General features: G+C 31.7%; 1 protein-coding gene and 1 long non-coding RNA gene across 19 annotated transcripts in view; one reads left to right on the forward strand and one right to left on the reverse strand.

Moving 5' to 3' along the window:
- Positions 1–15402, reverse strand: part of LOC107129545 (uncharacterized) — a 43815-nt gene extending 28413 nt beyond the window's left edge. Inside the window, exons 1-2 of the long non-coding RNA XR_010586391.1 lie at positions 15261–15402; positions 14937–15060 (exon numbers count right to left, since the gene is read on the reverse strand). This is a non-coding gene — a long non-coding RNA (uncharacterized lncRNA). The remainder of the gene's footprint in view (positions 1–14936; positions 15061–15260) is intronic.
- Positions 1–25804, forward strand: part of SUPT3H (SPT3 homolog, SAGA and STAGA complex component) — a 529437-nt gene that overhangs the window by 34350 nt on the left and 469283 nt on the right. The gene's annotated exons all lie outside the window — the stretch shown is intronic.

A 25804-nucleotide genomic window follows, 5' to 3' on the forward strand; every position in this document is an offset into this window, starting at 1 on the left:
ATGCCTCACAAACTTCTGTATTACATCAGAGCTACTAGATAGCTGTCTCAGGAACATGGGATGGAGACACCATTTTTAAACTTCATCAAGGCTTTTCACAAGGTTGTGGTGAGACATCATTGAGAACATGAAGAAATATAGACTAGTAGCTAGTTTGTACCGTTATGCAACTTAATAATTTGCAGAATGTCTCAAATTATTGAAGACATTTTTTACAAGAGAGAGTTAAGCACATAGGACCTTCTGTCTTAATCAGTCATTGTGGATAAACTGAGGGGTGTATGAATGTGAAAATTCTATTCAGGTTTGAGAAGTTGCCTTTTAGAGATGCAGTTATTATAGATTAGATGATCTCTGTCAGTCTCTTGAGTCCTTCATAAGTAAGAATCAAGAGTAGACTACCAGGTGCTCTTCACTCTGTGTCAGAACCCTGAAACAGATCAAGTGGACAACCTCAGGGACCTTTAGTAGAGAAGGGGTTTCACCATGTTGGCCAGGATGGTCTTGATCTACTGACCTTGTGATCCACCTGCCTCTGCCTCCCAAAGTTCTGGGATTACAGGTGTGAGCCACCACACCTGGCCGAGATTCTGCATTTTTAACAAGCTTTCAGGTCATGCTGATTCTGCTGGTTTGTGAGCCACCCTATGAGTAGTTGAGTTTAGACTTAAGATGATTTAAGGTTTGGAAAGTTGATTATACTTAATATAATGCTTTTGTCAGATCAGTGTAGACAGTTTACATTTTATTTGACTGAAACTTTCAAGGTAGGTGGTAATACTTTTACAGATGAGGAAATTGAGACACAGGGAGCTTAAATGTTGCTTGCTGAGTTATATACTAGGCGCTGTAACTGAAATTTAAACTTAACATCAAAACCTCTGCTGTCCTTGTGTTTCCATGACGTTCTATGGTTTTCGTGAGAATACTTTTTCGATTTACAAATGTCTTGTGATTGGAGGACTTTGTTCTGTTTCTTACAACTTGAGCATGAAAAATAAAAAACATTGTTCTTCATATGTATTATTTTTGGTATGGGTTCAGGAAAAATTAAGCTTTTCAAACATTAACACAAACTGTTAACTAAATTTTTGAAATTTTATGTATTCATGGTTTTTAATAGAAAAATATTGGCAAATTTAAAAAAAGGCTTCCAAAATCCTACTACTGTCTAAACCTTATATTATCACTGTTTTGAGTTCCTCTGATACAGATGCACTCTCACATTATTTTTAAAAATTGAGATTGTGGTTTATGCCTGTAATCTCAGCATTTTGGGAGGCCAAGGTGGGCGGATCGAGACCATCCTAGCCAACATGGTGAAACTCCATCTCTACTAAAAATACAAAATTAGCTGGGCATGGTGGTGTGCACCTGTAGTCCTAGCTACTCAGGAGGCTGAGGCAGGAGAATCGCTTGAACCCAGGAGGCGGAGGTTGCAGTGAGCTGAGATCGCGCCACTGCACTCCAGCCTGGTGACAGTGCGAGACACTGTCTCCAAAAAAAAAAAAAAAAAAAAAAAAAGAGATTGTGTTATATATAACTTAGTATTCTATTTTTTTCACTAGGCACAACCTGTATAGTGACAAAGATAGAACTCATTCTATTTATAATAAAAACCCTTTCCTATTTTTCTCATGGTCATTGGCACCATCAACCATTCTGTCCTAAGTGGCAGTCTCATTTTCCTTATTCTTTGCCTTTTCCATAGCTGCTGCCAAATTCTTCTGCTAGTTTCTTTGTAATATCTCTTCAACTTGCCCATATTTTTGAGTCCAGTCTCAATTTTTTTAATGGTAGGTTAATGATTACTAAATCACCATGTTATTTGTGAATTTATTCTCTGCTGTTTTGGTTGACTGTTCTGGCTGTACACAGAACCTTTTGTCTATCTTCATACATCTTTTTAGTGGTTTCTGATGAAATAAGTGTGAATAATTGTAGGGTTTAAACTAAAAGTGATGAATTATCTTATTGTATCATTTTTAATTTGTAACCACATCTTTTTCTAACTTCTTGCCTTCATTGCCAGATAGGGTACTAGAATCTGAGAACTTGTAATAATATTGCTACTACTGAGGACTTTTAACTGTCTGTTATTCGGTAGTCATTTTCATGTGTATACCACATTTTGCCATTTCATTCCTTTCTTCTTGTTACCTGGAGTCCTATGCCATTGTACTCTTTATGAAGTTGCCGAGACAAACTCACTTTTAACCTTTTTCAGTGGATGTTTCTAATGAAAACTAATATGAAAATTTGTGTTTTCCTTTTAAAATGTAGTTATGACTTTATACTTGCATATGTATTTATTTAATATTAGTGTGATCCTACCTCATTTAGCTTAAAAGTTGTTAGTTTGCTCATTAAAGTATTACATATCAAGTTAAATATAGGTGCAGAATGATTGGAGAAGTCTGTTGACATTTATAGATACCCCCTTTTCTCTTTTCCTTAGTGCTTTATCTTTGCAAAAGTATCTCATGTATCATATCATAACCTGTGGTTTCTAATCAGAACATTTTTTTTCAAAACCATATAGACTGAAAAATATAATTCATAGCTTTATTCCTACCCTCTGCCAGAGAGAAAGGCAGAGTACTTTTGTGGCTTCTCTGAGAACTTTTTGTTTTGAGTAATAATGTGGATAATTGTGGTTAAAATTGGGATAAAATTGGGGTGAATAGTACATGTCAAGGATTTACTTCTTGGAATCTTCTGTAGTACCTTTTTGGTAGGCACAGGAAAAAGTACACTTACTAGTGGATTTTTGTGAATATCAAATGAATTAGAATTTAAGAAATTATAATTAAAAGTTAAAGCTTAGAAATTAAGGTTGCCTGGGTCACTTAGCATATGTGTGGGGGTATGGGGCTTTGTAGATGGGGCTATGAGACCATAGTATAAGGAATACTACAGATAAATATAGGAAGTAGGATTTGATTCCAGCTGACACCAAAGCCTATGTTTATAATCATATTTATGATACATGATTATTTTAATTTTATAAATAAGGAGGATTATAGATTCTTGGTGTTTAAGTGTTTAATTTTTTACTCCTAAATTATATTTTTATATCGCATAAAGTATATATATGTATTGTGGACATTGATTAAGACTGTTAATTATAATGATTAAGAATTATCTAGTTCCTTGAAACTTTTGTTTTCTGATCAGACTCAACCTAAAGGCCAGGTGTGGTGACTTATGCTTGTAATCTCAGCACTTTGGGAGACTGAGGTGGGAAGATTGCCTGAGCCCAGTAGTTCAAGACCAGCCTGGGCAACATGACAAGAACCTGTCTCTACAAAAAATTACAAAATTATCTGGGTGTGGTTGTGCGTGCCTGTAGTCCAAGCTCCCCGGGACGCTGAGTTAGGAAGATCCTTGAACTCACGAGGTCAAAGTTGTAGTGAGCTGTGATCATGCCAGTGTACTCTAGCCTGGGTGACAGAGTGAGACCTTGTCTTGGGGGAGAAGGGGACTAAACAAACCTCACCTTAATCCTATTCCCTGATATACTTTTATTTTTTCTTAATCTCTTTGGTTCTGTTGGATTAGTATTTCTTAAAGATATGTGGCAGGATAGTTTGAAGACTCCAAGATTGTCTTCCTGTTTATATTTTATCAGTTTAATAACTTTAGAATAATTATGTTTCTGAGAACTAACACCTTTACAGATGAAATTGAGGACCAGGAAGTAACTTCATTTAGGTCATGTATATCACTGTAAAGTGGTAATTAAGAGTTAAAAGGCTTGGGTTGGAATCCCACCTCTTCAACTTTGTAACCTTGAGCAAGTTCCTTTACCTCATTCTCAGCTTCCTCATCTGTAAATAATTATGATACATGTCTCTTATAAGGGAGTTGTGAGAATTAAAGGAAATAATGTTTATAAATGGTTTAGCATGGTACCTGGTACAGTAAATGCTCAACGACGAAAACTAACAGTACAGTTTCAATTAAGGTATACTCTATAAAAATTATAGATTACGTTAGGTACATTGATTTTTCAAAATATGTTAATGTAAGTCTAATTAAATTAGAACTTTAATAAATTTTAAATAATTTAAAACAAGTAACATTTAAAATAAAGTTTTGAAATAGATTAATTATGTACTTAGAATAGCTATTTTAACCTAATAGAAAAATAAGAATATTAATCTTTTTGGCTGTAGTCATCTTATGGAATCCTCTGTACTTCTTACTTTATTTTCCTTATTAATATTACTTGTTAAACACATAACCATTGACTAACATCTCTATTAGGAGAAAAGGAAGGAAAGAAAGGAACTAATTTTTTCTTGTGAACAAGCTTTACAAATGTTTAGTGGGGACACAGTTTGGAATTAATGTATTTTGGATATACATTTTGTCTTAAGCTTATTTCTAGGAGTATTAAAAGTTGGTTATCTATTGGCTCACAATCTTGGCTAATTTACCTAGGGAGTTTTGTTTTAAAAAAGTTCCGAAGGCTTTCTCTCCAGAAGCTGTTCTTCCCCAAGACTTACTACTCCCCAGGCAATTCTGTGAATCAGCTAGATTTGGATACCACTGTAATGTAAGAAGTCTTGTATAGGCTAGTGAATTCTTTAGTGGAATACTCTTTCAATCCTTTTTTAAAAAAATCTTATAGTCAACTAATAAGATTACTTAGCCTTATAGTCAAGCAATAAGGCCATAACTATCTTACTTTGCAAGATATTTATGGCAAATATGTCTTCTTTAATGTAAATACTCTATTTTTAGTTTTTCTTCTTATATTACCTTTTTCTATGTTTTATGTCACCCTGCTTAGTACATGTCGTTTTATACTTACGAGTGTAAATAGTTTATACGTATGTGTCTCTAGCTCAGGACTAGAATTTGCATAAGGCAAGCAAAGTGCCTAGGGCACAAAATTTAAGGAGCCTGTCTCTTTGAGGACTGTGCAAGAGTGAGTACCTCCTTAAATTTTGTCCCCTGGATGACTCCCTTGTCTCATCCAGAGAAATTAGGCTGCGTATAAATTATTTTTATTTTAATTTAGCATAATCCCGTGCATACTTGGATGTTTTATTAAAAAATGGCAACGAAATAGTATAGCTGAACCCAAATTTATATCGTGCAGTATGAAAATAAATTAACTATTTGAGAAAGATAGCATTGTTATTTTTATCACATGCTCAGTAACCATCAGAGCTCCCTAAATTCCAGTTCAGCAGAATCTTGTCTGACACTGAAATACACTTGGTTGTTTTACCTACTGGCAGCTACCTGAAATCAGTGTGATCTTGTAGCTGTCATAAGTTTCTTAATTCAAAATATAGTAACATCAGCTTTTTATATACTTATATGTGATCACTGAAGTAATCAGAAATGATACCAGTTTTATTATATTTTTATTACTAATTTTAGAATTTCTTGAGAATTTGCCTATAATTTTTTTTTATGAGAGCTACATCTGGAAATGCTCAAAAGTTGGCCTTTTTTAAAAGAACAATCTGCAGTGAAAGTATAACTTCTTTAGAGGTGATGTTTAAGTTAGCAAATGATGAACCATGATGTGAGGAAGCATAATATTGTGAATTATTTGGCAAACATACCTAATACAGGCATTAGCTGTTGAAACCATTTGTAAAGTACCACTTACAGAAAGCTAGAAAGATAGGCTACACAGAACTTTATCTGTAAACTCTGAGGATGAAAACTAGAGTACAACTTAAGTTTATTCAATAAAGACTAAATTCTGTAAGTTTCAATTTGATTTGTATAGAGGTTCCATGATTAATGTGTAATTAGAGTATGAAAGAAGCATTTAGAATCCGTTAAAATTTATAGGTGTAACATCATTGTCAAGTCAGGAGTTTTGTTTCTTAAAGTTAGAATTTACTTAAATACACGTTTTTTCTAAAAAAATAAATTTTTATTTCTACTTACAGTAGTACCAAAGTGAGTTTTCGCAAATAGAATTATTTAATATTTATTTAATGTTTGTTTCGAATAAACAAAAATAAACATATAACAACCAACGGTGGAGGGGCGTCTTAGATTTGTTTTTAGCTTTCTTTTTCATGGCTTCTAGAAGTGTATCATATTATAAATACATTCAAAATGTTTTGCTCTGAGGATATGTAGCATTCCTATAAAGGTTAAATCAATAAAAATGATTTGGACACATTCCTAAGCATAGCTAGAACAGGTAGTCCGTTGTTTTAGGTACCCTTGAGTTTCTGGAGCAGATCATTATGGCGTAGCAAAAGAACTTCTAAAAGTTGCTTTCTATGTGTAGATGCATCAGCTTAAAAAAATAAGATTTTCTGGCCTTCTAGAAGTGAGTATTTTTAGAGTAGCCCTTGTATCTATTGGTTTAATTATATATTTTAAATGCAGTTAAAGTTTTGGAGCTTTTTTTTCTTCGAATGCTGGAGATACACCATAATTGATAAGGAAGAGGTACGTACAGGAAAAATGCAATGCAAGCTTTTCCAGCAAATTTAGAATAAATGACAGTCTTATGGTTAAAGAAAGTATCACACATTATAATTGCAAAATAGGAATTGGATGTGATTCTTTTTAGTCTTGCCAGTTTAGAAGAAAATTTTCTAAGTCATTGGCATGTTGTTCTGTTCATATGGGCAGTTCAAAAGGCAAGCTTTAATTTGAGCTTTTATTTAAAAAAGCATACGTATATCTCCTATGTTCGAGGTTGGCTTCTCAGTATATTATTGTTGCTAGGTAGTTTTATACATTTGCTTGCGTGTTTTGTGTTCATGTCATAAGTTTTAAGTATGTAAGTTTTCGGATCACACTGTTTTCACATTAAGTTTCAAACAGCCAGTTTATAATAATGAGTAAGGCCATTTTTATTAAAGTTTCCTTTAAAACAGCATTTTAAGATGTTTCTGGATCAAAAAAAATTCAATGAATTGACCATTTATTTGAATGAAGTTTAAAACAGAGGTAGAAAACTTGAGTTACATATATTATTAATGAATTTTCATGATAGAAAATCACTTCCTATCTTTTTGTACATCTAATATATACTTTGTAAATAAATATTTTATTAAAATTACAGTGTTATATCATTTGTTGGAGCACAGGATTTAATTTTATAGTCAAGAAAATGGTTTGAATATGTCTCAGTAAAATTTTTTTTTACATGTATTAGAGTGGTTTAACCATTTTATAATTAAATAATTTAGCAATTTAAGCCAAGTATTTTGATGTTTTAAAAAATATTTAAGTGTGTTTTGATAGATTCCGATTTTAGTGTGTCTTGTGTCTTGATAGAACCAGAATATTTATGAAAATAAAAATAAGCCTAATAATCAGCACATGGCTCTGAATTTTCTTCCTGGGTACGTGTGAGTGATAATGTTAAAAACAGACCACTTCATGTGTTTTCTCTAGTCATATTGGTGTTCAAAAATATTCGGCAATATGCTTATGCATGTTATAAGGGAGGGATATTGTTAAATCTTTACTACAGAATCAAGAATAAAGCTTTCCTGACAGTACTCATTGTCCTTAACTAGCTAACACTTAAAATGAAGTGGTTACTAGTGGTAAAAAGTTTTTAAAATGTTAAGTTTTCCTTCTAAATTACAGAGAGAAAGACTATGTATATGTGTTTAGTTTTGAAAACTGGGAGAATATAAAGAATTCTGTGTGGACACTGGACTTTATAATGTGAAAAAAAGAGTTTGTGGAAAGTAGATTGGATTAATGATCAAAAGTTGGAGTACATTGACTTGTATATTTACATTTCTTTAGAAATACACTGTAGCACATTGTCTTTGTAAGTGGTATCTCCATATGTTTTATCTTTTTAAATATTTTATTTTTGCATTGACTCTTGTAAGAGCTTTTCTGCATTTTGTCAAAAGCTGAATTACCAAAATGCTTTACAGATTTCATGAGAGGTAAAAAATTAATCCTATTAGATTATCTTTTGTAACCCTTTACCCTACATAATGTTAAGATGCTGTTGTCTTGATGGGAGTTTTCTCATAGATTACTTCATGATGTCTTAATATTTTTGAATTGGGTGTTAGGTTCTTAGTATGAAATGCTTATGTACTTTCACAGGTATCAGCTTTATGGAAAACACAGTGATTGGTATAATATGGATTGTTAGCATAAAGAAGTTTCCTTTCTGTGATCCTATACAGTTGTTACAGATATCTGTAATCTGATCGTTTATGAAATAAAATGAGAATTTACTTTTATCTAAAAAAAAAAATATTTTAATGAGCTGTATTTGCATTAAAGTATCTTATAATAAAATTGTAATTGACTAAAGAGAATCTGCACCGTGTACCTTTTTGATATGCATCGATTTTCTAGGATCAAGTTACAGTGATACAGCAGTAGGTTGACATGTTGTAAAATGTAATACTTTATTACATAGTAAAATCAATGTGATGATCCTTTCTTTTAAGCTTCAAAGTAAATTCACATTGTTTAGATTCATTTAAATAATTTGTAATCATTTAGTAGAATTAAATCTTTTCACTTAAAGATTATATTGGGAATTTGAAGTCTTAAACTGGCAAGTTCAGTACAGAAATTTAAAAAGAAAGTTGATGCTAGCAATTATTATACAAAAGTTAGAAATTCAATGCTTCAATTGTTTACCCAGGTTACATGGTCGTTGAGAAAATATACCTGTTTAGCTTCAAGCCAGAGTTGTTCTTTGAGATAATATTTATAAGTAGGAATCTATTAGCAAATTAATTCCATTCATATTTGCCCTTATAAACTCTAATACTTGGTTTAACTGATATCAGTTTTTAATTATTGTTACTTAAGTTTATAACTGGAAAGTAACAATTTTGGATTTTACAAGATTGTTTTAGTCTTGAAATTCCTAGTAGACTTGTAATCCCTGTTAATTGGTTTTATAGATTGACATTTGTGAACATACATGCAAAAAAATGTTGATTATATTTCATGACAGAACTATAGTACCTCAGTTATATAATTTACAATTTTTTTCCTGGCTTATAATCATTGTTACAAGTTTTGTAGTCATTGGTGTGAATACATTCACACTCATTCGTGTGTATATGCCATGTGTAAAAATGTTAAGACAAACGTAGAAATTTAAGTTGAATATATATGACACGTATTTTGTTTCTGTATAAAAATACATCTGTGTTCATATGAAATTCCGTGGAATATCACATTATTCTGATATTTCTAAAGAAAGACTGCATATATATGTATTTAAAACCTTATTGATGATTGTTATTGTGATGTGGCTAGCATTTTCCTTTATTTGCCTTTTTTTTTGCTTTTACTGAAGCATAAATTAGATGTAGGTGTAAGATACATGACTATAAGGAATATATAAATAATGGTGTGGTTCATGTAATTTAGGGGAACCTACAAATGTGTATTTAAGTTCTTGAGTTGTAACTTAGTCTGTTATATAAATATATGTTTATAGTTTATGGTATATAATGATTCTGGTAGACGCAATTGATGTAAAAAAAAGTCAATGCAACTGAAATGTAAAATAAAATTACCTTATTTGACTTTGTGGTAAAAATTATTTGCCTTACATAGGGATATTTAGATACACCTTTTTAGAAATGTCACTAATCTGATGTAACTCTAATGTGTAATTAAGAGAATTGGCAGTAGGAATAGTGGAGATAAAAAAGTCTTTAAACTGTTTACCAAAATAATCTTAAATATAGTTCTGAGAATAATGTTAACTTGGTAAATTTTCTAACATCAGTATGATAGTTTTTAAACATCTCAAACATTATCGAAAATTGCATATGTCTGTATGTCGGAGATTTCCTTGTTTTATGGGCAGTTGATTTAAAAGATGAAAATCATCTAATCAAGGTAAACATTTATCTTTTATTTAGATCTCAAGTCATCCTAGGTATGATTTTTGTTCCTTGGGTGTATATTGGATTTATGAGTATTAACAAGAATATAGAGTAGAGGAAGTGCATGAATAACAGTTTTTTTTTTCTCTGCATGTATTAAGTACTTATGTAGCAACTAGCCTTTAAAGGCCTGTTTTAATTCTACAGCTTATCTTATTTGGGCATTTTTTTTTATATCAGGGTAAATTATATAAAAAATGATTGTTTTTATATCATGTTTTAAACGATGCAGTTTCTATTTATTAGTCTTTATGAAAAACTTTGCTTTAGGTTAGGCTTCTCTCTATTCAGCAGTAACAACAAAGCCTAAAGTGTTTGATAACATGTTGCTTACTTCCACTCAACAATGTTCCAAATCTTGAGTCCTGTGCCCTTAATAAATAGCATAAAGGGGAGGAAATTCCTAAGAATTCTACATAAAGTGAAGATATTGTATACAATATAATAAAAGAGTACTTAATCTCAATTGCTATACGGGTCTTAAAACAGTTGTATGGGAATGTATGGTCTGCTTCATGTGTATGTGCTGTTGAATGGACAAAAGCTTGTGGTTGACTGTGGTTAAAAATGTAAGGAAACTCCCTTTTAATAAGGTATAGAATTTCCCTGTTATTTTTTGAATTGTAACACATGAATCAAAATATATATCCAGTGAATTTCATAATCTTTTTGAAATGGCAAGAGATTATATTAAGGTTTATAATTTCATTATGTGAGACTTCTTTTAAAGATTTGTTTTAAAATATTAAACATCTCAGTTTTGATGAAGAATTTTCACATACTGTAGACAGTTAGAATATTTTATTATTTAGAAAATACCAAGTATTGGAGTTCATTGTTCTCTTTATTATGGGAGTTTTATGATTTTTGGGGGGTGGGTGGGGAGAGGCAGAATTTTATCTATCTTTAGTGGAAGTTGCAGAGTTCATTGGTGTAGGAGAAAAAAATAGTACATTAAGGTAACCTATTGGGAAGTCTCTGCTTAAATTACCATTGGATTTGCTAGCACCTGATTAATAATGTCTGGCATGTGAGTGACTAGAAAAAACAGTTTTGCTTTGCCATAATTACAATTTTAGTATTTGCAGGAAGGATTTTTTTCACACTGAGTTGATGGTATTTGTCTATTTGGTCACATGTTTTTATATATTTTTAATAGATGCTATAGAGGTAGACTGTTTCAGTGAATCCTTCATATAAACATGTCTAAAGATTTTTGTTAGGCAGTATTTGCAATTTTAATGCATTTGATGAGCTTTTGCATGATTTCACTACTGACTAGAGTTGTCATATCTTAGTATCCTAGAACAAAGGTTAGAACAGTATGGAAGATTGGTATTTGTATGCTTTGGAGAGGGATTTGAGATGTTACCCCGTTTTGCCATCAATTTTCAAGTATGCACGGGTGCATCATTAATCATGAGAAATGCAAAAATAAATAATCTAGTCCCATTGGATTTTTTTCTATGAATACTTACCTTTTCCTTTTTTATATATATATACAGTTGAGGTATTTAGGTAACCCCTAACCTTTTGCTTCAACAAAGAAGTACAGTATAAAAATATTACCACAGTTTTCACGTGAGCAGTTCTTGGGCCGGGGGTGGGGGGAGCCCTCTAGATGAATATTTGTTGAAAAAAAAGTTGTGATACAGAATGTCTTAACTCAGCCCCAATACAGTACTTGAGGACCACCAGTGTGTAAAATTGAAAGCACATGAATTTTGAAGCACTAGAAAAGGTTTGTAATTGATTAGCGCTGCTTTAAAGTATTGGAGTACAGTGAGTTTTGATTTGTGAATGGTTCTATTCAATAAAGATTAATTCTGTGTGTTTGATAAAATCTTAGCGCCTTCAATGAGTTAGCTCCCCCCGCCCCTGCAGTTTATTTAACCATCAAATATTTCAGTGTTCTTTTAACAAACTGGAACATTTCTATCTTACTGAATTTAACTTTAGCATGACTGATTTAAACAAGTCAGACTATCAGTTGTTAGCTGGAAGAGTGTAATTGAATAAATTAATATTTTGTTCTTTTAAAATAGCTAAAATATATTATAATGTAATCATGTGTATTTCATGCCTTGTGATATAGAGACTGACTGATCAGCAGGGTCACACAGACCAGCTAGATCTTTTTCTACAGTTTCTTTTCAGTGTTTTCCATTTCAAAACATTTTTTAAAAATAAAATTTAAAATTTAAAATCTTTAACAGTTTGTAATGTAAAATTAGGATTATTATAATTTAAAATAATTTATATGAGTCTTTGGGAATTACTTTGACATTTTTAGCTTTTGATACGTGTTAGAGTGATTTTCTGTGTTTGTTCTTAACTTTGTAATTCTGCTCCCTAGATTTTGGAATTAAGCTCTGTATTTTAAAAAGAAGCTATAAAACTTTGTCACTACTAAATCTTGAAACTATGAAAATATTATTGATATGGACCACAACTGCTGTTTTGGAAATCAGTGTTCACACATCATGTTCTTGCAGTTACGAAGATTTTATGTAGATAATCAGTTAGCTGATATATTTTCATGAGTTATTAATTTTAAGATACTCTGAGTCACATCTGTGATTTTCAGCAAGCTATATTTATGATAAATGATAGACAGATTTTAAGTAGTACAGATTGAAAATTTTTGATTAACTCAAAGTGAAGTATGCTGAGAGATCAAGGACACTGAGACATATTCCTTAGCATGCATGCGCGCGCACACACACACGTGCTTCAGTCATTATATTTGAGGTGAGGCAATTGTTAATGTGTGCTTTGTTCCTCACCTAGGAAAATTCTAAACTTTAACTATTTTACAAAATTGGGGCACATACTTAAGACATTTCATTAGGTGGTTGTGATAATCATTATATAAAAATCTAAAGCCTGAAGTGAGGTTTTAGACTTCGCATAGATTATAGAATGGGGAAATGTTTGCAATGTGATGATAACATATACATGATGTCCACTACTCACCTGTAATTAGTCTGAGGTAGTGGGTTCACGTTAAGTTCTCTATTCAGGCTTTAAGATACTGTTTAGGGGTTGGGGGGGAGGGAAGGTGCAGCCCACTTTTCAAAAGAGGAAGAATTGGTTGTAATGTTGGGAAAAAAAAAAGAGGTTCACTACCGTGCCTTGCTTAGAATCCTGTCAAGTTTTGGAAATTTTAATGTAGAATAGTTATTAAGAATGTTACAGAAATATAAGATCCCTGTTATGATAGAATAAGAAGCAGTTTAATACATTCTTTGTGAGAGTTTTAGCATATTCTTCGTGATAGCTTTACTTCTAATACTGAAGAATTTTTTGAAACTTGTGTTGTTCCTGATCTGGTTTTTAAAATGTATTTAAAATAAATAGTTAAACAGAGTGATACTGTGAAAGAGTAACTTAACTGCCTCTGTTATACCTCCTTGATATCTCTGTTATCCCTGTTTCAAGTTATCCCTCTGTGTAACAGTAGTTTTAACCATTCTTTTTCCTTTTATCTCTTGGGTAGTAGTAACAAACTTTCGATGTATAAGCTATAATTATGCTATGTATTGTAATGTAGTCTAGCTGTATTTATGTCCTGCTTCCTTAATATAGAAATTTTTAGAGTAAAACTTAGTACCCATCATTAAAATTTTAAATTAATCTGTAATTATTATATTGTGTATATTATAACTGAGGGGGCCCACTTACAGCTATTGAGGGAGTCACTACAGCAATTTTACATTTTTTTGTAAAATACAAAGTACATTTCCTCACCCTGTAAGAGAAACCTTTTTTTCCTCCCTTCAGGTTTAATTCTTTCTGTTTGACCTAAACTAAGACTGATTATCTAGTAGTATCCAGTGAAAATGTGTGAAGTAGGAGGAGTAAAGGAAACTCCAGTCATTAGTTGTAAGTTAAAAGCAAAGTTAATATAGATGTACACAGCAAAAAGATTTATTTTAAATGATACAAAAAATTTTTTTAAAAACTTGCCTTGTAGCTGGAACATGTTGGACATCATAAAGAGAATCTTGTAAGTGTGTTTAGCTATTTTGCTATAATAACACATCAGCTGATGAATGTTAAAGTCATTTACATATCTGTATCAACACTAACTTGAAATTAAATATTAAGGGACTAGATTATGCCTGCTTCTTTTAAAGTCCAGCGTGGTTTAATGGTTGTGGCTTTTAAAAATCATACGGGGTGTCCTTATGGAGCTTTATTTTTCATGAGGCTAAACAGCAGTTACTCATTTTGGTAGGTCCAAGAATGTGATTAAAAGAATCTTAGATGTTTCAGTGTTTGCTGTGTGTTTATAACAAGGTCTATGGATAACAGTGTGTAGATGTAAAATTAAAATTATATAGAAAAATGCAGTTGCATGTAAGTTTTAAAATACTTCCATGAACTTTTTAATATCCTGGGCAACTATGAAAATGGCTGTGATGTACTTATCATAATTTTATTTCAGCTGAATGTCTATTTATATAAAGTTGTTTAGAAACAAACTTATTTAGATAGGATACAGTTTAAATTTATAAGTAGATTTCTTTCAGTTGAGCTGGTTAAAATGTTAACTGTACTACAGGTTTATTTCTGTGTTATACATGGTAGACCATAATGTTGAGATAATTCTGTGGTCTGTTATTTTGTAAAATTGCTTCCTTTTTGAAGTTTGCTCAAATATTGGGAGCTGCTGGAGTCAATAATTTATAATGCTTTGATTAAATTTAGAATCTGACTTTTCTTCTGGTGAGGGTTAATGAGAGTATTAAACTGTTTATTTTTCTGTTTTCATATCCTCACTTCTATAACTCTAGAAAACATTTTGATCAATGTGAGATAATTTAGTTTTGTCTATTTCAAGTCATTACTTTGGAAATTAGATACGTTACAGATACCAAATGCAAATATATACAGAAATTTCATTTTTCAATTCTTAATGCAATAAGATAGCATTATTAGGATCTTTAATATACTATTTGGAAAAGCTAGCAGTTTATCAAAGAATCACACCTTTATGTTTAACAGGTTCATATCTTACAGGATTTTAAAAATGGTAACACTTACCCCAAAAGAAGTTTTGCTGACATGGTGTCACTGTGCTGAAGAGGCTGTTTGATGCCATAGTCCCTCCTTTTTTTTTCAGATAGAACTTGTACCCTCTGTTGTAAATACTGCTTGCAGCCTTAAACTGAAAATACAAACCATACCCAAACCTTGTTTTAGTTTTACAGTATGCCTGGAATACATAGACTTTATATTTATTTTTTTCTGTCAAGAAATTATGTAGCTGGTAACATGTGAAAAGCAAAGAAACAAAACAAAAAGAGAATGAGCAAATATTTGAAGGACCTACTATTACTGCATAGACTGTGGTTAGAGAGCACTCACTGACTCTGTTGGTCTCGGTGGCTGGTAGTGACCTGCGGAGATTAACCATTTAAAAACCAGAGACTTCTTGCTGTCCTCCTGGAGAAAGTTTGCACCGCACTTGTGGTTCTGTGGTTGTTTGTGAGGCGAATGAAGCATTCACACAATCCAAAAAAGCAAAAGCTTTAAAACTCCTTTTTTTTGCAAGCACTATTACTGGAGAGGCAGAATCATGTGGTTTGTGACCTCACAGTACTCTAAGTAAAGTGGGACTGCCTACCACTGTGGCTTTTCCCCCTTGCTCTTTCTCTCTCTCTCTTTCTCTCACAAAAGGCTTGTGGTAAGGCCTTTCCTGGCATCCAGAAGGATATAGCTTTTTAATTTTTGTGACTCATGAGGATTTGGATAGAATACAAATGCTGAAGGATCCCAAACTCCTGTAAGGTTAAGCATTTGTAGAGCAGAGCTCTGCAGCTAAGGGCTTTCCTTTCTACTCCCCCCTCAACCCCTGCCTTTTTGCCGCCTCTTTTTAGTTCATTATTGTGTCTGTGGAAAAATGAACAAAATTGGCTCAAGAGTCTGTGTGAAATTCTGAACAACAGTGATGATTTACAATAATTCACATCTTTGGACTGTATCACATTCTGGGGTCTGCTTCATATTTGCTGGGTGGCTGGATTCCTTCTGTTTTCCTTTTTCTTGTCTTCTTAAACTTGTGAATCTGTAACTCATTGTAAAAAAAAGTTTACCTTAAGGTCTGGTTGCAAACTGCTTGCTAGGCTTGACTATAATTGCCTGTCATGAAAGTGTTAGTCTGGGCATTCTTTTACAAATTTTAAATCACATCTGTCTAGTTTATTATCAGTATATTAGGTGGCGGCCTTTACAATAAAGATTAAATGTAATGTTTCATGTGTACCATTATCTCATGCCTAGTTTGAAGATCTTTAAAAAATGAATGACAGGAATTGTAATATAGTTTATTGGATGAATCTTAGTTTTCTTTATGATTGTGATATTTTTTGTCTTTCATGGAAGTGTATTCAGTTTATATAGTTCTTTAAATAGTTTAGACATTAACAGAGTTTCTGATAGCAGATCTTCTATAAAGTAAAACGCTTATGTTGTAATGTAGATTGTTCAGTATTAGATTCTATGAGCTTAGAATAGAGTGGGTTAACAGAAGCTTTTTTTTTGTTTGTTTCTAATGGAAGCTTTGAAATAAATTACAAAATGCTGTGTGTAGTAAGGAATTATGCCCACAGACAGAGTATGTTAGTCGTCTCGATTTGCTAATTCTGATTCAGAAGAAAATTGGAAACATCTTTGGGAAACTATCTCCTTTTTTGTCCCTTTGGACAAGTATGTATAGAACTCATTTTCTTATTAGGATGATTATATATCATAGGCAGTGAATTTTATATTTATGAATAGAGCTTCCTGTTTTCATCAGTTGGGAGCGATGGAGTATTTTTCAACAAAAATTATAAAGGCGAACAGACCAATTTTCTAGGCATTTTTTGCCATTTATCCACGCCACTCTAAATCTGCATGTTAGACTTCTTCCTAGTGTGACAGTAACTAGGAGTGGCATAAAGTAAATGGGGTGGGCGGAGACAGTGAATTACAAAAGATTATTTGGAATGTACAAGGAGGTAAGGGCTGGGGAGACAGGAGGGTGTCAGAACTAAAATATCTCTGTGTTCTTCCTAGTGCTATTCATTATCTGCTTTTGGTTCATATTAGATCACAATGACTGTACAAATATGTGCATAAGTTTCTTTACAGAAAATTTGATTTTCCCGAAATACACTGGTAGGATATGGGAATGATTCTAGTCCTTTATTTTTCAAATGTCCAGAACTTTTTCAGAATAAACTTTTAGTGATAAAAAACCAGAAATACATTTTGGTGTTTTATTTTAGCTATGGATTTATCATGCCTAATTGTACGTGTAAACAGGTTTTACATTGAAAGGTAAAAGCTTTCATTTAACGTGCAGTTAGTTATTCATGCGAAGGAGAGAAAAATTTTTTTTTGTTTATAAATAAGTTGTATCCATATTATCTGTATCTCTAATTAGTATCCAAAGTAAACAAAAGGAGGGTTTTGTCCATATAGCTTGTGGGATTTCCAAACAGTTTCATGTGTACATATAATAGAATCAGTTACTTGAAAATATGTAGGTAGCTGCTGTAGTATGATAAGCAAATGGTTTTCTTCTTTTCAAATAAGCTTATAATAGTTTCTACATTAGTATTCACTGAAACATTTTATAAACCCAGCATTTTGCTGATTATTTTCTTCCTTAAAATCTTCTTTATGCAAACTTTGGCTTTTCAAATTGACCTGATAAGAAATTGAGTAATGTTTAATATCTATTTGTCATTTAATTACCTGTTCACTTTTTGCAGGTAATCCTCCTGCATGTTATTTTTGGGCCAGGATCATTATTCTTAATGCATGAGAGTTTAGTATATATTGTTATATATGCACTTTTTGTCCTGCGTGAGGCCTATCAAATTCTAGCAGGAGAAAGTGAAATCATGTGCTTTCAAGTTTGTGTATTCATTATCCACATGAATTTTTTTCCTAAAATGAAAATATATCCTCTTTGGAGCAAATATTACTTTGTTGTAAAAATTTAAAAAACAACAATGATAACTGATGCACATTTGATAATTGGTACACATTTGATAATTAACAGTGTTTTTCATTAGAAATAGCTTACTACATGTGGTGAAGAGATAATGGTTTAGAAAAGTCAATGCAAATAAAGCTCTTGATTATAGATTTAAACCATGCTTATAATCAGAAATTGAAAACCACAGATTTATTTTTATTTTTATTTTTTGCTTTTCAAAGACCCATAAAATTTTATCCTCTTTGGGGACATGTTAGTATTTGCTGTTTTGAAGTAAGCAGCAAGTTTAGATATACTGTATAAATCATGTATTTTAATGCCATGGAAATGAAATATAGTTTTGATCTTGAAATCAATTTCAAAGAAATTGTTGGTATCTTGCTTCTCCATTACTTTGTAGTTAATAGAATGTGTCAGAATTGATTGAACTTTTTGAAATACCAAGGTATTTGTGTTTAAATGCTACTTATGTCTTCATTGTAACCATTTGAGTAATTTTTTATTTTCTTAACTAATGATCATATTTTAATACATTAATTTTACTTTATCTACTTTATCAATATTGTGCTCATTTCTATGCATGTTTTTAAGGATTGTTTTAGACTTATTTGCTGCTAATTCTATTCTTTTATTCTATTCTTTCATTTGCTGCTAATTCTTTTAATTGAAAATCAAAGGAGAAAGTGGTTTGATGGAGGAATTTTTAAACTGCAGAGATCCTAATTTGGCTTAAAATGTTCTGATTATGAGGTTTTAGGAAGGAAATTTTTAATTTATTGTTTCATCTTGGTGTGTGACTATCTTTTCTTATTTTCCTTTTTTTGGACACTTTTTCTTTTTTTGGATTTGATGTATAGCTGTTTAAGCTTACATGACATCTATTTGGCCTTGTATTGATTACTTCTGTTAGTAAAATATGTATAGTTTTATCTGTTAAATTATGGTGACTGTGCAATATTCCATTTCCTTGTTTGATGGGGTATATGTTTATGTACACAAGTACATGCACATTTGTCTGATTCTGTATGTATACAAGGCATTGTTTTGTAGTACTTTTTGTAATGAGAGTATTTTTCTCAGTTTAATTAGATCATGTAAAAACCCAAACTAGCACCATTTCCCTGATTGTTTGAACAACTTCATTTGATTAGTTTTAGCAGCTGTGTAAATGTGAGATTATGTGGAAATTGGATGCCAGAAGAGAAAAACTAAGTCAATCTCTCCCTCCCTCCCTCCCTCTCCCTATCTCTCTCCCTCTACCTGTCTCCCCCTTTCCTCCTCTTTCCCTTTCTTTCTCCTTCAGGCTTTTTTGGTTTCTCTTCCTTTTTTCCTTCATTTCTATACAGGCTCAAAGTAGATTCTTAAGTTATGGTAGGGGATATTAACATTAATCCTCACTAATGAGTACTTGGTAGATTTGGAGCTCTTAACATTCATTACAAATTCTTATATACTGGTATGTGATACCTCAGTTGTTAGATAGTATTGGCATGTGATTATAGAGAATTTCTTTTAGCTGTTTTTAATTGTTTCTTGAATCCTTTTATGCTAATTTACTTTAATACATTGTTCACATAGCATTAACACTAATTATGAGGATTACTTTGTTTTTTTCTTTGAGTATTCTTTGAAGTGCATAGTGATCCATACTTGTTTAATGTAGCTGTATAAATAATTCATGTTTCTTGTAATTATTAGAACAATTCATCTTCGAATGCTGTCATTTTTGTAATAATAAAAAAAGGCGAGAACTTGCAGAAAATATGGGAAACATGCTCTTGTGACAGCTGAGGATGTGGCTAGACTAAAGCAGGAAACTACTACCCACAATGCAATGTTACATACACTACCACTTAATAAAATTTTTATCAAACATGCTACTGACAAAACCAAAGAAAAATAATATCCCAGCTATGCTATTTAACGTATCTAGGGAGAAGTGAAAGTAATCTTTTTAGAACCTTTGTACTTAGAGAATATAGTAAATGAGACTGCAGGACATTATTGTATATGTTGGAGCACTGCTGTAACTTTGTGCTATGGAACATGGCTGTAGGTAAAACTGTCTTATAATGAGAATCTTTTGTATACTAGCTTTCTTGGAAAAGGTGTACAAGGAAAATCTCCTCTCTTTCAATTGAACTGTTTTAGTGTTAAATAGGATCAGAGGATATTGTCACTTGGAAAAATAAGTTAGAGATATTCATTGTCATTATCTAAACTTTTAATATAGTCATGTATATTTTGTTACAATTTGTTTTAAGATGTCTTTTATTGCAAAGTTGGGGGTAGGACTTGAATTGTCCACTGAGGCATATGTCTTTTTCAAGTAATTGTTTTTCTTGTTCTTTATGTCAATAGCTTGCTCCATCAGTCTATGTGCTTTACTGTAGCGAGGTTAGTCTAAAGCAAAAATGTGAACCGCGTTTATAATGTGGTTGAAAAACATGTTAAGGCATGTTCTAAAAAAATCGTGTTTTAATATATTTAAGGTTTCCGTGTGTAAATCTTAATCCACTGTGCTCTTAACTGTCAGACTTCAGCAATTTTGATGAATTTAATAACTTAATAATTTAGATGAATTTTGAGGTTTTATAAAGGAGGTTGTTTAAGGTTTAAATAAGGGAACGTAATAGAATTTTTGAATTGATAACTAATGTATACAAGTTCAGTTAGAGGAAGAATAGAAAAGATTGTAAGTTAGTGTTACTTATGAAGGATTCCCCTCTGAGCATTCCAGTATATAACTTGTCAGTGTTTTGTTTCACAACCAACATAGTAATTGTCATCTCATCATTTAAACATGAATATCATCGTATGTCTGTCTGTATCTCTATTAAGGATGATTTGCTTAATTGTTTGAAGTTTTTTCTCCTTTAGAAACTGCTTATCAATAACAGCTGTAGCACTGTGGCTTTTCTCCATGGACTCATGGTGGTCTTTGGAACAACGTTCTTCAACTTTGACAGGTGAGACAGAGGCTCTCCAGTGCCACTGCTTTTGGATGAATCTAACTGTGGTTGGAGAAAGTGCATCTTGCCAAAATATATGGGCGAGACCACACACAGCCTTTAAAATAGTTATTGTAGGCTTATTTTTAGGAATACATGTCTTGACAGTTCTTTTATTTGCATGCCAGTTTCATTACTGTGTATAGATTTTTCATTGGTTTCAGTAAAGGCGATTGCAGATTTAGGTCTCTATTTGTTAGGCCTTGTGTATAACTTAGGGTGGAAAATACCTTGAGTTCAAGCATAATTAACAATATAGAAAATATATTGAAAATGAAGTGCTAGAATACTGATCTTTTTGTTTTTATATATTTGACAGTATTCCCATTGGAAATCTCAATTTCTCAGAAAGCATAGCAGTGAAAACTTGCACTAATTTTCCTTTTAAGATTAAGGAAGTCAGGAGAGAAATGTTAAAATATTCATATATTTTAATTATATTAATATTAGAAAATTATAAAAGTATGTATTCTTATAATATTGGTATAATAAAGCATTGTTTAAAATGTAAGTTTTACACTTTAGGAGAAGCTTGAAAGCATTGAAACTAGTTCCTGAAGAAGTCTCTTTCTTAATGCATAGGCATAATTTACATGTCATCCAGTCTTTTTGTGGCATGATTAAAACTTTATTCAGCTTAATGAACTATAAACTTGTTTGAATATGTTTAAAAATAAGTATTTCTAGTTTTCTAAAACTAGCTTTTTTAGTGACCAGTAGAGATCACTCTAGACTTTACTAAAATGTTAATTGTTTCTTTTTATAAAATGCTGTATTTGGATAATTATTCATGATTCTTATTAAGTTATTAGTGGTAACAATATTAAAACTTCTTGGGAACTGGGAGGTCACAAGACTTTTTACTTGCTGATTAATGAATGTTTCTTAGGTATTTATTTATAGTATCTTTTAACCATCTAAGGTGAGATTACAATTTTTTTTCTAGCTTCATAGGGAAAACAGATTCTGTAGAAATAATTGGAAAATCAGTTTTTCTCTATCGTTATCACATTATCCTTCCATTGCTGAATGATTCTGGCAGGTAAGTAGTAGGGAAATTGTGTTCCTATCACTTTTCAAGAGAACAAGTTTATGGATAGAAGAGAGAATGTATTATATACAAATAGATTGTTTAGAGAAAGATCTGGTGCTTGCCTGTCAGAAATTAACATGGATGTGAAACTTGATTGGTTTCTAGATTGAAAGTAGAGCTACATAGGTCACTTTTAGGATATTTGAGAAAACTTGGAATATGGACTGGATAGCGACGATACTATGTGATAATGTGATAGTGTAATCACTATGTGATTAGATGTGATAATGCTATTGTGTTTTTGTAGGACAATACCCATAGTCTTAAAAGAGATATGAGCTGAATTAATAAAATTTAATTAAATACATTCATAAAATAAATACATTTGTAAAATAAATGTGTCAAAATGTTAATTGGTGAATATAAGTAAAGAATATATAGGCATTTATTTCACTATTTTTCAGTTTAAACAGTGAATTCTGAAAGGTAAACCATTTTATGTTTAAGGGGTACAGAAATTTGATTTCGAATGGAAATCAGGTGAGGAAAATTCATATATAAATAAATTTTAAAAAATGAGTGAATATGAATAGCTTGGGCTACACAGAGCAATTTTAGATTTTAGTTTATAGGTTTATTCTTTAAATTTTATTCACAGTAAAGAAAATGGCTAGTTTTCACAGTTTGTTTGTATATGGCAAATATAAATTGAAGATGGTAAAATATTTTTGAAAATCTTAACTTTAAGAATTGTAAGTTTGTATTATGGTCACTCGAGGCTAGAAATTTTTAGAGAATCAAAACAAGCATCTGTTATTGGTATGTCATTTGTGTATTCTTAGCTGTATGTTTCTGGAATATATGTACAAATGCCTTAAAAAGTTTATTTACATTAAATACTATTATATTATACTACTATTACTGAATTATTTATACTACTAAAACTGTACTAATACTACTAAATTGTTTATACTACTACATTACACTTTATAAGCAATATTTTAATGATCAGAAGACTACATCTCTATGTACAAAGTATTAATTTTGAATTTGTATAATACTAGTTGATGCCCTACCAGGAATTGACACACTTTTTCTAAAGGGCCAGGTAGTAAATATTTTGGCTTTGTGGGCCATAGGATTTTCTGTTAACTACCCAACTCTGCCATTGCAGTCTGAAAGCAGATGATGAGTAAACAAATGAGTATGGCTAAATTCCAGTAAAACTTTATTTACAAAAACAGGAAGTTGTGGCCTGGCATGGTGGTTCACACCTATATTCCCAGCATTTTGGGAGGCTAAGGTGGGAGGATCACTTACCCCCAGGAGTTCAAGACCAACCTGGGCAACATGGCAAGACCCCATGTCTACCAGAAGAAAAAAAAGGAAAAGAAAAATTAGCCAGGCATGGTGACATGCACTTGTGGTCCCAGCTATTAGGGAGGCTGAGGTGAGAGGATCACCTGAGCCAAGGAGGTGCAAGTTGCAGTGAGCTGTGTTCTTGCCACTGCACTACAGCCTGGGTGACAGAGCAAAGCCCTGTCTCAAAAAACAAAACCAAAAAACATGGGAAGCTGCCATAGTGGTTTGCCCACTCCTCTTATAGAACAGGCAAGAATGACTTGTAATAATGAGGATCATGTTTCTTATTTATATATTATAATTCTTGAAGTATTTGGAAATTTTCTTATAATAGTTTATTATGTGAAAGATCATGTCTATGGTATGTACTAACCATCTCTTGAATTGGAGCATACAAGTCATCTTGATCATATAATCATTATATTGTGTGTCACCCTAAAGTCCTTTTAGGATGAGGTTGGAATCCAAATAATCTTGATTAGAGTCCATCTATAAATTATCTTAAATCTCAACATTTAATTTATTTACTTTTCATTATTACTAATAAGATGTTAAGATTTATGTACTTATTATTCACAGAAATGTTCTCTCTTTTAGAGTTCACTCGGTTTAGTGCCCAAGCATGAAATATTTTAGCAGAAATCTTAGTAAGGACTATGATCAGATATTTTCCCTCTGTTTTATCCCCATTTGAATTTCATTCTGAGTGGAAAAAGTAACCAGTTATATTTGATATTACTGTGTATCTCCAGAAACGGTCATTTCTACCATTGGACGTAATATCCAAAGTAAATTCATTTTCTGAGGATTTACCTACATTAGGTAGACTTTGGGTATTATTTATTTGGTGATGGTGGTTACTACTGAGTAAGAAAAGTAACATTTTATGTATATTGGTAAATAAAAATTGAACTTGTATTCTGATCTGAATTTCAGATCTTTATTGTGTTAACACTTAAGGTTTTATATAAATGGGATAGCTTTAAGTAACAGCTTACAGTAAGTTCAGCTTACCGTATATTCTAATTATTAGATATACGGTAAGAATATGTCTCAAGTAATTTTGTTTTGGAGGAGAAATCTTTCTGCCTTCTTCCTCCTGCCTTACAAACTCTGGTGATTGCCTGTTTGCCCTCATTTATGATAAAGTTCCAAAGTGATTGTTTGTACCTCCCATATTTAGTTATAAGACACATAATTATAAGATACATATTTAATTATAAAACAAATAAATCGTTGTAAGCAGTAAGAAAGATAACTTGTCTGAGAGGGAAACACACACGCACACAAACCCAGAAAGCATCATCAAGGGTCATTTAATATGAGGACAGATTGCCGTGTCTGCCTCAGTACATTTTAAAATATATCAGTGTAGGAATTTAATAAACTAATTGACAAGAGGAACATTTTTTAAAGCATACTTTTTAATGAAAGACTGGGAAATATTTAATATTTATGTAGGGAAGATTTTCATCCAAAATTAATAAATTGAAAATAGTTTTGACATTTATATAATGATCATATAGTAGGAAAATCTCTGAGAAATAAAATCTTGCCTAATAATAAATGGTTAATATGGATTTATTTTATCTATTTCACTATCTCTTGGTACTATTTTAAATCTCTAGGACTCCTGTCATTTTTAGTTATAAATTCATGTTTTTTGAAAATTGAGAAATCCTAAAGACTGCATATTTTTGAAATAATTTATGGATTATTCAATACAATTGGTTGGTATGTACTCTGGCATTGCTATTTAGTTATTTATTGCATGACATATTTATAAAGTTGATTAGTGATAATGTCTTAATAGACTTTATTTTTCAGTGCAGTTTTAAATTTACAGACGAATTGAACACAAAGTACAGAGAATTCCCATAATCTCCCACCTCCCTGACACTACCAACAGCTCTCAGTTTATTCTTACTAATATCTTGCATTGGTGGTCTACATTTATTATAATTGATGAACCAATATTGATACATTATAGTTAACTAAAGTTCGTAGTTTACATTAGGATTTATTCTTTATGTTGTACAGTTTCATAGGTTTTGCCAAATGTATAATGTCATGTCTCCAAAATTATGGTGTCATCCAGATTAGTTTCACTGCCTATATATCCCCTGTGCACCTCCTGTTCATCTCTCTCCATAATCCCTGTTGATAACTAATTTTTTTCTTCCCATTCTTTTTACTGATACGTGTATGTAGTAGTGGTTAAATATATATAAATTTACTATCTTAACCATTCTGACAACGGAACTTTTTACTCTGTCTATAGTATTGCCTTTTCCAATATGTCATGTAGTTAGAATTGACTCCCAATCCTGCAAGCCCTTTTCATAATGACGTTAATCTATTCCTGAGGATGAGGCTCTCATGACCTGAAAACCTCCCATTTTAAAAATTATGTTACTTGTTTTTTGAGTTCCTTGTATATTTTAGATATTAACCCCTTTGCAGATATATGGTTTGCAAATATATTTTCTCATTCTGTATACTTGTTACTTTGTTG

The sequence above is a fragment of the Macaca fascicularis genome, chromosome 4 (genome assembly GCF_037993035.2).
Source record: "Macaca fascicularis isolate 582-1 chromosome 4, T2T-MFA8v1.1".
NCBI lineage: Eukaryota > Metazoa > Chordata > Mammalia > Primates > Cercopithecidae > Macaca > Macaca fascicularis.